We start from the raw sequence: 14481 nt of genomic DNA, 5'->3' as shown, positions 1-14481 counted from the left end.
AACGTTTGAATGTTCTTGCATGTAACCATCAAAATTGGCTTTTATGCAATTTGAACTTTTGCATCTGGTCGATTCTTTTCCAACAGTGTACTAAAACGAAGAGAATTATGGTCGGTGGTTCCAAAGTGCTCCCCATCTCACACCTCAGTCACTTGCCCTGCCTTATTTCCTGTGAGCAGATCATGTCTTGTGCGTTCTCTAGTAGGCCCATCCACATACAGAATCAGGAAATGTTCTCGTACACACTTACCAAATTCCTCTCCATCTAAACCCTTAACACTATGGACGTCACAGTCTATGTTTGGAAACTTAAAATTACTTCCCATTCCCACTCTATTGTTCTTACAGAGATCAGAGGTCTCCTTACAAAGTTTCTCCTCAAATTCCCGCTGGTGGTGGGGATGGGTTCATAATACAATCCTAATAAGGTGATCATTCCTCTCTCATTTCTCGGATCAACCCAAGCGACTTCCCTGTACATATTCCGAGGAACATCCTGGAAGTACAGACGTTATGTCATCCGTTATCAAATACACACTTTCTCCTCTTTTCTTGCTCCCCCTTTATTTCTTTCCCACAGCCTTTGTATTCTGCAACACTAAGCTGCCAGTCCTGTCCACCCCTAAGTCACATCTTTGGGATTTTGCCCAAAACGTCGATTTTCCTGCTCCTCGGATGCTGCCTGACCTGCTGTGCTTTTCCAGCACCACTCTAATCTAGATTCTGCTTTGCAGTATCTGCAATCCTTGTTTTGACCCCGATAAATTACAATAAACCAAACTACGTACTTGTTATGCAGATTCAAAGGCAATGAACACACAGTAAATGTACAACTCTCATTAACTTCAAAACAATATATAAATGAAACAAAATGACATGACTTACATATTATGCAAATCACGACTTCCAGAGTCGATAAAAATAAACAACCCTCAAATAATATTCACACCAGAATATCCCTGTTAGTATCAATTGGTTAAATGCTTGCGACTGTAACTTCTAAACTGGAACTGCAGTGAATTCCTTTATGGAGCAACTACATCGCTGAGTGTCAATGAACTCAGATTTCAATAATCTCTTCAGAGATTTTTCTTGTCCCAACACTTCTGTCTGGAACCAACATAACATTTTCATTTGAAAGTAATCTAATTTACAAAAACTCTCATCTTCTTCGCATGAGCATAAATCTACAAATCCAATCATTTCAAGGGGCTGACTGGAACTAAAAGAAATCACAAAAATGATATCAGTGAAAACAAATCTTTTCCAGTTAAGTGTTTCTTCCACCATCGCCTATTCCAGAACTCTCCAACAAATATTTCAGGCTCCATTAATAACATGCTGGGTTGCAATCATCAAAAATAAACACAGGTTCACTCATGCACAAAGCCATTTAGCCGAAAGTCAAACCAAATTTTAAAACAAATTTATGTTATTGCAGAAATACCTTCAACTTCAGATGCACAGAGAAGCCTACTGCTTATTCATTCAACAAACCAGAACAACATGCAACCAACTGGTTTTGCAAACTTTACGGCTTATATTTTCACAAAGTGATTCATTTCATCAATTACACCGAAAATCTTCATAGTCTCTGATTGAAATGGAGATTTCTGGATGGTTCCGAGAAGAGAGGAATAATTTTCCAGGTAATTCCTGTGGAATCTGCGATGATGTTTATTCCACGGGGTCCCTGTAATCTGGAACTAGATTACTGATCGTCTGCCACTGTCTGAATTTTGAGCACAATATGCCCATGTGTCAATGTCAGTGGCAGAGTGAACCCGCAAAGAATCCTCAGACAGATTCACACAAATTGAAACGGGCAACTTTCATGGAATTTTTACAAACGGACGGGTCGTGACAAATATTTTCCACACAACATAAACTGAAAACGTCATTTTCTTCATCAATCACTGTGTGATGTCAATTTCTCTGTACTCAATGCCGAGGTGATAAATTCTCAAAGCCTTTCACTTATGTCTGCTGGCATCGTCTGGGGGACTGTTACATTACAATATGGTCCAATCAGTTTATTTACAAAATTGAACAAACAGTTGACAGCGGTGAGTTCACTCCCAGTTATCACAGAACATTTTTAGAACTGATGTTTATTGGATGATGCAAATCTCAAACGGTCGAGAGCAATCATTGGAAAATGCATATTGAAGAAAATCATAGAATGCTTAGAATGTGGAAGTAGGCCAATGTACCCATCGAGTCCACACAGACCCTTCAAAGACTATCCCACCTGGACCCACCCGCTGTCCCTGTGAGGCAGCACAGCTAAGCACTGAGCCTCTGTGGCAACCTGTTCACCAGCACTGACACCACAACACCATCTGTTGAACACTGAAATCTCATTTTACTTCAATGTCATCCTTCCCTTGCCTTTGACCATTTGCAAATTAAATTCCGATTGTTAAGTGTCTCTCTGAGAAATGTTCTCCTCAACACTGGGATGTGGCTTCCCTGGTTATCAGGAGCTGCTTCGTGAAGGGATGATAGTTTGTACGTTTTATTAAATCAAACATGGTGATTGAATTCCTCACCCTCCACAGATTCAGCGTCTGAATCAAGTATCACTCGTCCAGTGCTGGCAAGAATTGAAATCAAGCACAGAAAATTGCCCTCATAGGCGATGCAAACTCCAATCAATACAGATCCTTCTACTGGGATACCAATGGCCTGGAATTTTTGCAGAGCTGACTCTGAGACACAACTGATCTGTGCAGAAGCACATGGGTCTAAGTCATTCTCTCCTCTCTGCAGTGTACTGAGCATGTACAGAGAAGAAACTTCAAACATCTTACTGATGGTGGATTGGAACAGTTTTAAGCGAGATGGAGGAATGAGGCTGGGGAGGGATTTGCATACTCAAGGGTACAGAAATTTCAAAATCTGCAAATGTTTGAGAAGGGGTCAATGTTGTGAGAGTCCTGCAGTGATGGGAAAATGGGGCTTGCTGTGAGGACTGATAAAGCACAGAAAACAAAGAGCAGGAATCAATCTGTCATATACATGTTCTCGGCAAATATTAGTGAGGACCACAATTGTCATTCCTCGTGACACCGTTATTTATAATCTGTATCCATGACTGAGGTGATAGGATCATATATTACGTTGGTGATAGCACAATGTTAGGTGGACAGTAAAGGAGGAGATAGGAAGTCTGAGAAAGGGAAGAACAGGTTCAGTGAGTGAATGAACACAAAAATAGTCTGTGCAAACTAATGTCGAGAAATGTGAAGAATTATTCAACCATTTCAGTCTTGGAATAATTTCAGACCACCAATAACTTTTGGATGCTTATCGCAGTCGTAAATCAAGAGGCAACAGGAATCCTTCCGTTCCATTCAGTGCTAGGAGTTTCGATTATTCTCTTGAAAACTTTACTTCCCTCAGACCCTTCCAAATTTGGGGAATTTCACCCTGGGTTTGCGTAATTTCTGTCCCTCATATTGAACCCTTTCTGTTCAGTAATCATTCTGGTCAATCGATGCTGCGCTCAAATAGACATGGACTCAAAACTTGTTTTTTTTTGTTTTGTCCCAATTTTTAAGTCAGTTGCTGATGTGTTAGCATCACGTTTCAGCAGGGATGACAGCGAAATTGATTGACTCTTGCAGAATCATCCATCCTGACTTGAAAGAGTCCAGGATGGTATATTACCTCAAACGTTCCGAGGGTCGAGAACATCACACGTTTTTGGGGTGGGGTGGACTGTGAGTGGGCAGTGTGAGGGAAAGTGGGGAAATGAGGAGGTCCTCGGCCACATTGGTGCCAACCCTTCACAAACTTGCATCCTGCCATTAATCACTTTTTATTTACAAAGGCAGAGCCTTTGACGGAAGCCTGTCACTGAGTCAGGTACTCAGCATCTCCTTATCCCTGACATTTACCCTATGGAATCATCCTGGTCTCGCTGACTGACACAGAGTAATGGCCCCAGTCAGGGATTTCAAGTCCGGTATAATGCAGCTACCCGACCTCATGACAATCATAAACAGGGGGGATAAAATGTGTTTCTGAAAGTGGGAATTTAAAGTCGGGAAATAAATTGAAAAACTATTCCATGGGAGAGTCTGAGTGATAAATTTGTGGCTGGAAACATTTGTTCCATGAGGCAGGATATTGGGCAACTCAGTCATTGGAAGTGTTTCTCAGGCTGCGGCAAACTGAAAACATTGTGATTGTTTTGTTTTAATTGGATGGGGATTCATACCCAGCTTGGGAGACGTGCTACTGTTGTTGGGGAATATTCAATCAGACCTGTCAGAGGATTGGGAATCTGGGATTAATCTCATTTAGGAGGGAAATGAATCTGTCCACGGGAAGTAGACAATCTGTGAGTGAAAGAGAAAAGCAGCAGAAGCACATTCTGGATCGCCTAAGATCTTGTGCGTCTGAAATCTAGTCTTCAGGATCAAACATTTCCCGAGCGTGCCTCACAGGTTTAGGGACAGAGTTATTCCCAGCACGTTATTTTTTAATTTCCGGGAGACGCACATTAACATATGTGTTAAGTAACATATTTACAATCGAAAGATTTTTTGTAAATTTTGTGTTTATGATGATGTGCGAGGTATTTGTTCTGAAACAGACTGAAAGAATGCATCGATATTTTGAACAGTTCACAACCGCCCAAGAACCTAAAGCCAGAATCCACATTAAAAGGACTAATTTATTACATCTCACAGCATTGCATTGACACAGGAGCACAGATGTAAGTATGCAGCAACTTGTTACATATTTCCAAAAATTATGAACACAATGAGATAGCATTATGTCACAATATTACTGTGTTTGGGAAGAATGACCATAAAATGCTCAAATTGTTTATTAAGTTGGAGAAGGAAGAAATTAAATTTGAAAATCAGAGCCATGAAGCTAACCAAGAACAACAACAAGGAATTGATGCATAAATGCGCAAACGTGGAATGAGGTCTCAGTGGATAGCCAATGGCTAAAAAGTATGAAACATCTTAATGAATCACAACACTAATTCAGTCACCTTTTGCACAATAATCAAATAGGAAAGGTTACAATGGCCGGCGCTGACTGATTCCAGGACTGTTCGGGAAGCTTTCTGATTCCCACCCATTTACTCAGACGCACTAACGCTGTTGGTGCAGAGCAGGCCAATCCAATTGCAGGTATCATCCCCAAAGCCAATATTGGAGAGTACGCCCCACGTGTTGGTGTGCAATTTGCTGTAAATGACATTTTCCTGGTTAGGCTGATAAGGCAGGTTTCCAACCTCACTGACACACACAGAGGCAATTACATCGCTGAGGAGTGCGAGACTCTGAGAGATTGTTCTGCCCATACAGAACAGGGGGTGAGTCATTCATTCCACAGCAGACCTGATCGAGTTGGCGATGATCTCAGTTAGGATTCTGTAAATTGCCTTCTGCAGTGAAACCAGACGTCAGTCCTTCCTGTGCCTCTTCTAATTGTAAATGAGAGGGATGCTAACTTTCCTGTTGGATTCACAAAGACTACATGTTCGAAGTGTACTGTTGTCCATTTCCAGAACGTCTAGGTCAGTCAAGTGCCACGCGTTTAAAAGCACGCAAGTGATAAGCCAAAACTTCCGGAAGCTGTGTGCTTTTCTAAGGACTTCAGGTCCTTGGTGAGCTCCTCCAGATATCACTGCTGGTACAGACTTTAGGGTCTGCTCTCTTCTAATGCCTCCGTGATAGAGGAGACGAATACTTCGGAGGCCGGACTGCGTGTGCGTTTCGTTTCATATTGACTGGCATAAAATGGTCGCTCTGTCAGTAGAAATAATGCACAGAACAAAAAGTCAGTGAGGGTTCTATCAACTCCACTCCCCATGATCTCTGCTGTATAGTTCACCTTCTCCTGAGGGAATTTTCGATATGGATATGAATAGGAAGGGTATCGAGGGATTTCGGACAATTGGCACACTTTAGGATATCAGACGGGCACGGATGAGTTTGATTTTATTCAATTTCTTTGATGTACTGACACATGTAGCGAAGTGCAGTGAAACACTTTATTTATCAGCAGTACGGGCCGATGCTACGCAGCAATGATATGCAGAACATGAAATAATTAAAGAGAGGCATACAGGTCACATTGCACAGGGCATACAAGAGAGATTCGTGTTAGGGAGGTTAGCATTACTTGAGTCAAGAGAGTCCATTCAATAGTTTCATAACGGCGGTGCAGGAGCTGCTCCAGGAACTGGTTTGTGTGTGTGTGTGTGTGTGTGTGTGTTCACAGAGAGTTGGGTTTTACTCAGCCCTGTCTCTAGCCTGTTACATCGGAGGAGGCCATTCAGCAGATGTAGGAGATGGCCTCGTGGAATTATCACTCGAAGGTTAACACAGAGACCCAGGTAATGTTCTGCGGACCCAGTCACAGCTGATGGCGATATGTAAATTCAGTAATCGTCGAGAAATAAAGAGGCTGATGATGACCGATTGCCAGTTCAGTTATACCCTTTAGAGTGGAAACTGCTTTCCTATCCTGGTCAGTACTACATGTTCACTCCAGACTCACAACAACGTGGTTGAAACGTCACTGCCCTCTAGGCAATTAGGGATGGCAATTAATGCTGGTGCTAGCCGGCAACGCCCTTATCCCCGAATGCATGAAAGCAAAACCGCTCCTTCAAACGATAACAGAGGAATTGGAGGAGGGAATTTAATTCAATTTGAGATGGCAAAGGGGAAACAACAGACGTCCATTTATCCCCTCTCATGTGAGTACAAGACGTGGGCATTACGTCAGTCCACACTGATCGATTGAAAAAAGAAGGCTCGCGGGAAAGGGAATGTGTGAGGGAGATCTAACCTTGTAAATCAGCCTGTCATGGGGAACCTTGTCGAAAGACTAACTGAAGTTAATATAGATCAGAACCTCCGTTTGCCCTCATCAATCCTCTTTGTTACTTCTGTGAAAGGAACTCAATCAAATTGTGAGACTTGATTTCCCACGCACAAAGCCATGTTAACTATCCCTAATCAGCTTTTGCCTGTCGAAATACATGTACATCCTGTCCATTAGAATTCCCTCCAACAACTTTTACACCAATGACTCACGGTCTATAGTTCATGGCCTGTCCTTCACACCCATCTTAAACATTGGCACCACGTTAGCCAACCTCCAGTCTTCCCACACCTCAGTTGTGAGTATCAATGATACAATGACACAGCAACGGGCCCAGGAATCACTTCTCTAGCTTCCCACATGGATCGAGGTTACACCTCGTCAGGTCCTGGGGATTTATCCACTATTATGCATTTCAAGACATCAGCTCTTCCTCCTCTCCCATATAAACATTTCTCAAGATGTCATCATCTGTTCCCCTACATTTTATATCGTTCATGTCCGTTTTCTACAGTAAATACAGATGCAAGATATAGGTTTAGAATCACTGCCATCTCCTGCGGATCCACACAATGGCGGCCCTGCTGATCTTTGAGGGGCTCTATTCTCTCCCTAGTTACTCTTTTGTTCTTAATGTATTTGTAAACAACCCTTTAGATTCTCGTTAAGTCTATTTGCCAAAGCTATCTCAGGTACCTCTTTTTCCTCATGATTTCCTTCTTCAGTATACTGCCATTGTGTTTATACTCTTCTGAGCATTCATTCAATCTATCTTGTTGATATCCGGCATATGATTCCTTCTTTTTCTTACCAAACCCTCAATTTATTTTGTCATTCAAAATTCTTTACACCTACCAGTCTTTCCTTTCACCCCAACGTGTGTCCCCTGTCTCTGCACTCTCGTTATCTCATTTCTGAAGGCGTCCCATTTTCCTGCCACCCCTTTACGTGCAAACATCTGCCCCCAATCAGCTTTTGAAAGTTCTTGCCTAAGACTGTTAAAATTAGCCTTCCTCGAAATTCGAACTTGAACTCTTCGATCTGGTCTATTCTTTCCATTCACTATTTTAAAACGAATTTAATTATGGTCGCTGACCCCAAAGTTCTCCCCCACTAACAACTCTATCACCTACCCTGCCTTACTTACCAAGTTTTGCTCCTTCTCTCATAGGTACATACAGATATTAAATCAGAAAATCATTCTGTGCACACTTGATAAATTATTTTCGATCTAAACCCTATTAATCTCTATTACTGTGTGTTTTATCATTTCTCTGTTACATATTTTTAATAATATATATTATCCTGCATGTCATACAGTCCCTTCCCCAGTGTTTACTCATCTCCCGATTACTCTTTCTTCCACTTTTTCTGTCTCTCCCTCTGGACTTAAGCCTGTATTAGTACTCCATCCCCTCTATTCACTACCTTGTATTTACTCCTCTCCCTATTAGTCTGTAATTAGACTCCACGGTTATTTTTTACTCAAGCTGATCGTTATCTGTATTTGATCTTCTCTATTTCCCTGTCGTTACCCATACCACTTCTTTTGAATTAAGACCTTTCCCTGTTACTGTCTTTTGAGTCCTTTCCTTAATACTCTCCATTTAGACTCCTCACAATTACGCTCTATTGCACCTGCTATATTTAAACCGCACACATGGCAATAGTTAATCTTGACTCTGTATTCAACTTTCTCCATATTCCACTCAAATTAGCACTCTCACGATTGTTCGTCATTTATTCCTCCCCACTCTGGACTTAATGTTATCCGTTCCCCTGCATTTAACCCTGTCCCTGTCATGCTGTGTTCAACGCGCTTCTCATTACTCTCTATTTATTTTTGCTGTTCCTCTGTGTAAACTCGCCTTCCTTTTCCCCATACCTGGATATTTCCGTTACTCCCCTCTATTCAACATTGTCCTTACTACTCTGTATTATATCCTCTCCAGTTCCACAAAGGTGGTAACCCATCTAGTCACTCTGCATTTATACTTGCATTGGACCTGACACTGACCCAGCGAGCACAAAGCTGGTTCCTCGAGTGAACAGAACCCTTGACACTACTGTTCATATCTATCAGCCAGGTTACTCCATTTGTACCTGGTTAATAGGCGATTCGGAGAGCTCATCTTCAAAGAGATTCTTCCACCTAACCTCATTAGAATCACTCCAGCTTCCCCTGTATTATCTCTCTCCCGGTGTCCCTGCAATCAGGACACTCCCTTATTCCTGATATAATTCTTCTTTTGTTATTTTCTATTAAATCCTCTCCCTTTCCGTCTGTAACACTCCCCCTTTTCCTGCACTCAGCTCTCTTTTTGTTACACTTCACTTAGCCCTCTCCTATTGTCTGTATTATTCTCAAGCCATTATTCTCGATTGAATACTCTCTCTTTTACAATCTTTAGTTCAATCTCTCTGTGTATTTAAACATCTCTGTTTCCCCAGTGCTCTTTGATGATTGCCCTCCACACCCACCTACCCCTATTACATGATATGTGTTTACTCTCTGCAATAACCAGAAACCAGGAGTCCCTGACTGAACAGACCACATATTCGCCAACTCGAGACCGCTGCTGCTCTGTGCTGCCACCCTTCTGGGCGGCGCCGGGACTGCAGATCCATCCCAAAGTGCTGCAGGAGTTCAGCAGCAGCTCCGCATGGCCAGACACTAAATTACTGATGGGAAGAAGATCGGCACAACGTCAACATGAACTAAAACAGTGTTGGTGTATAAATAGTAAAAGCTACAATACACGACAGGATTTACATAAAAACGTGAACAGCTCTATTATACGACTATATATATATAATCTCAAACATCTCTGAAACAAACAATACTTAAATTCCAATGCACAATAATATTACATGTAAACACAATCAGCTCTAATACACGACAATATTGGTACAGACACAAACAGTTACAATATACAACAATATACAAAGCATATTATACACATAAATCATGAAATAACGTGTTTATGAAGGACTTTTGGGAAGGAGGTGAATGCAGTGTTGCGAAAATTGCAGATGGCATAAAGAGTAGGTCGGAAGTTAAGTTGGAACATTGCATGTGATTTGTTTGGGCCGGGGATGCTGGTGGTCTTCTTGAAGAAGATAGAGTCCTCAGGTTGGTGGAGGGAGAGGTTGAAGATTTCGGTGAATACCCCCGCCAGTTGGTCCGTACAAGACCTAAGTGCATGTCCAGGGGGTTCATCCAGGCCCATTGCGTTCCTTGGGTTGACTCTCAGGATAACAGTTCTGAAGTGTGCATCGGTGATTGATGGAAGAGGTATGTCTGGGGCTGTTGGGGCAGGAGTCACTGCACCACGTGCATTCTGCTCAAACCGAGCAGAGAAAGCATTGAGCACCTGAGGGAGGAATGTGTCTTTCTCCGCTATTTGTTCTGCTTCATTTTGCACTCTGTAAATGATCTTTAGGACTTGCCATAGGCGGTGGGAGTTTGTTTGGTTTGTATGTCCCTCTTATGTGGTTTAGTCCTCCCTCTTGACACTTCTGCTGGCCCTGCGGAAGATCGACATGGATTCCCTGTATAGGTCTGGCTCTTTCCATTTGAATGTTGCCCGTCTGATCTTCAGGCGGGAGTGGATTTCCTGATTCACATAAGGTTTACACTTGGGGAACACTGGCACTGCATTCTTCACTCCGCAGTACTCCATGCAATTGCCCATGATGTCTGTGATGGTTGTGGTGTTCTCATCCAGGTTTTCCTCTTAATACTTGGACACGTTTCAGTCCACCAATTCCAAGCAGTCCCGGAGACTGCCAGTCACAGCCTCAGACCAGCATTAAACTTCCTTTGGTGAAGAGTCCTCCCATTTCAGCTTCTGCTTGTAAGCTGTTTCCTCATGTCGGAGAGACTAGGACCTGAGGGCACAGCCTCAGAGTGACCGGACGACCTTGGAAACTGAGAAGAGGATGAATGTCTTCAGACAAGGTGTCGTTAATCGGTGGAAATCGTTGTCGCAGAGGGCTGTGGAGGCCAGCACGTTGAGTGTGTGAGATGCTTCTCCTTTAACAAGGTTGCGTCTTACCTGTTTTTGTTTTAGAAAATTTGTTAATGCAGTGATTCTGGGGTGTCTAGTTTGGATGTGTTGCAGGTCTAATTACATGATAACTAAAAGTCACTGCCTCAGGTAAAAGGCTTTCAAGTTTTGAAATAAAAACACTTTTGCAGTAAAAGGGGTGTGACCAGTTTTTCCAGCTCAGGTTTCCTCTGGTCTAGTTTGGTCTGTTTTGGTTTGTTTTTCAGATGCTGGAAAAAGAAACTGCTACATGGAAGATGGTATTCTACACTGAGACTCTGTCTGACATCTCTCCACTTAGACCCTGTGTTGATTTTACGTTTGAAGTGGTGGGCGTTGATGGAGAAATTTGCAGGAATTTGGAACAACATCGTTAATTTTTGATAATCCGATGGGTTTTTGGATAGGCTAAGTTACTCTGTAGTTTGTTCCCTTCTGTTTCTGTTTCATTCTGTACTCTGTAAATAAGTTCTGATTGGTTTAAAAATGAGTGGTTTTGAGCAGGTCCATCCCTCCTGGAATATCAACTTTATACCTGCTCAAAACAACTAGAAATGTTTCAGTCTGGGCTATCTTCTTGAAATGATTTGAGGGTGCCTGGCCTGGTCCATAACAGATTGAGTCTCCTCCGGGATTTGTTCTATATTTCCTATTTGTGATTGTTGTTGCTGGACTCGCAGGCAGTGAGTGGTAATTGTTCGATGTGGGAGTTGATTTTGGTTGGTTTAAACAGTGTGTGGTATGACGATGGCATTTTCAGTCAATGAGAGTTTTCTGGGGGTGGAAGAAGTTAACCTTGGGGCTTTTAACCTTGGGTGAACAAGGAAATCCTGTTTGAATTGGCAGTCATTTGGAGTTCTCGCTATCTCCTTCCTTGAAGAAAGGAGAGATAATTACAGCAATAGCTCAGAAATAGATTTGCTGGAAACACCATCAGAATCTTTAGAGATTGCAACAATTCAACTGAAATGAAGCTGGTTTAGTTTGCAGCAAAAGAAAAGGAAAGGACAAATGAAATGAAACTATTGCAATAACTATTGAAAACAGAGAAAAGAACAAAAGAACGAACCGCTTTTGCAGAACAAAAAGAAAAGTAGAGGGAAAGAGAGCGTTAAGAAAGGCAATTAGAGAGAGAGAGAAGAGAGGCAGGAAAACTGGCAATTTGAACGTCAGAAATTGGCACCGAGATTGTAATGTCAGCTGAAAAGGATGGAGATGAAGGCTGAAGGTAAGCTTAGTCAGGAAGACAGTGAAGTTGAGCAAAGCCATGCATACCAAAGGCCTGATGAGAGTCTGCTTAAATGTATTCACGGTTTGCCTAAATTTGATGAGAAGGATGTGGAAGTGTTTTTCATCTCATTTGAGAAGGAGGCTAAATAAATGAAGTGGTCAGTGACCACAGGGTTTTCTTGATCCAAGCCACACTTGTCGGTGGAGATCATGAGGTATTTGGAGTGTGTGAGGCAGTGAGGAATGTTCTCTTCAGTGCATGTGAGCTTGTGCTACAAGCCGACAGGTGACGTTTCAGGAAACGGAGGAGTAATCCTCGTCAAAATTGCATTGAGAGTGGAAAGGATGAAACAAAGCAAGTTTGAAAGGAGAATTAGGCCATTTCAAATAGAATAAATCTATGATGCTGGCATTTTATTTTAGAGAAGCTCAAAACTTCACTTACTGATGTAATGAGAACTCATGTGGAAGAGCAGAGAATTAAAGGTTAGCAGCTGAATTAACTGATGATGATGAGCTAGTTCATAAATCCAAGTTTGCTTTCCAACATCGCTTTCAAACTGTGAGCAATAGAATTTGGAAAAAAGAGAATTCCTCACATGGAAATGGAAAAGTAGACTTGGTGAATTCCACAAGGATAACCTACCGCAGTGTGAAATGGCAAACCTTGAAGGGGAAAGAGAAGTTAAAAAGTTCCGGTGTTTTCAGTGCAATATATCAGACTACATGAAATTACCATTGTTTGTTTGGGAAAGGCACTGGGAATCCAGATGAAGGAAAACAGGATAAGCCAGTGAATTTTGATGGAGTGGTAACACAAAGCATAGTGGAGGCTAGAAAGCTGAACCAGAATGTACAACCTGGTTGGAGGTTGGTTAAGGAGCAAGTCCCAGATCTTCTTAAACCATATACCTGCAAAGGTAAAGTTTAATCGTAAACGTCAGGAGCAGCATGAAAAGAGGTTCAAATCTTAAGAGAAACGGGATCCTCCCGTCTTTGATGTTGAAAGATGTACATCTGAAGAATTATTACAGAAAAGAAGCGAGTAAAGGGAATTCATGGTGTGACAAAAAGCACTGAATGACGTAGAGTGAGGGTAGAGTGTCCAATGAAGTGGAGAGAAGTTGTGGATGGAGGTTGCTCGCTGAATTCCAAGGTTGATATCCAGAACATCCCAGCTCAGCGAGCAAACCTGCATTTAAAACCTCAACCTGAGTAACAAATCTTCTCAAAACTGGAGAAGTTGTGATACAACAAACTCTCAGGTCCAGGAATTCAATTTGCCCTTGCTGATGATATCGCTGATTCACAGGCAAGAGTGTGGTCTGCTCTGGTTGAAACGCCAGGCAACTAAACCATGGGAGGACACATATCCTGGTTATTTCTCCTGCTTTGCGGTAACAAGGTCACAAAGTCACCAGTTCAAAGAGGAAAAATCAAAGAGTACAGACAAGGAAGTTGTCGTGGAATTAGCAGACACCCTGTTTGATCATATGGTTTACACAAACCAGGTGCAAACATGACAAAGCAGGCATCATTAATTCAGAAAAATTAACGGAATTACAGCAGAAAGATGAGAAACCTAACAAATTGTTTCAGAATGCGTAAATGGAAAAAGAATCTAAATATATCCTGGTGTCCAACTATCTCAAAATGATGTATTCATGAGGAAATGGAGATCATCACATATCCAGGCAGCTGGGAAATTGCTGCAAGTTCTTCAAGTTGTATTGCCAGTGTGTGTGGAAATGTGTGCGGTGCGTGAACGATCAGTAGGTGGTCATTCAGATGTAAGGAAAATCCAAACTAAAATGCAGAAGCGATTTTCCTGGCCTGGATTGCACGAAGATGTTGTTGATTTTTGCCAGACATGTCATACAGGCAACACCGACAACTATAATAGCCTTTCCTGCACTTGAGGAACCTTTTACAAGAGTCTTAATTGATCACGGAGGAGCCCTACCTAAAATAAAAAAAATGGCAATCATTATTTGTTAACTATGATGGATGTTCCACGAGATTTCCAGACGACATTTCATTATGCAATTCACAGCCACAAATATTGAAGAGGAGTTAATCAATTTTTTCATTAGATACGGACTACCCACAGACATACAATCACATCAAGGTTCAAACTTTATCTCAAACTTATTCAAGCAAGCTATACAGTTTGGGACTAAACCAATTCAAATCTACCGTATAGCATCCAGAATCGTAGGGAGTGGGAGAAAGGTGGCATCAGACTTTAAAACCATGTTGAGAGTTTATAGTCAAGACTAATCAGATGATTGGAATAAAGAAATTCCATTTTTACTTTTTGCGATCAGAGATGCACCAAATA

Source organism: Chiloscyllium punctatum, chromosome 47, assembly GCF_047496795.1.
Source record: "Chiloscyllium punctatum isolate Juve2018m chromosome 47, sChiPun1.3, whole genome shotgun sequence".
In the NCBI taxonomy this organism is placed as follows: domain Eukaryota; kingdom Metazoa; phylum Chordata; class Chondrichthyes; order Orectolobiformes; family Hemiscylliidae; genus Chiloscyllium; species Chiloscyllium punctatum.
The sequence above is the reverse complement of the archived record's forward strand: the minus strand, read 5'-3'. Positions refer to the sequence as shown.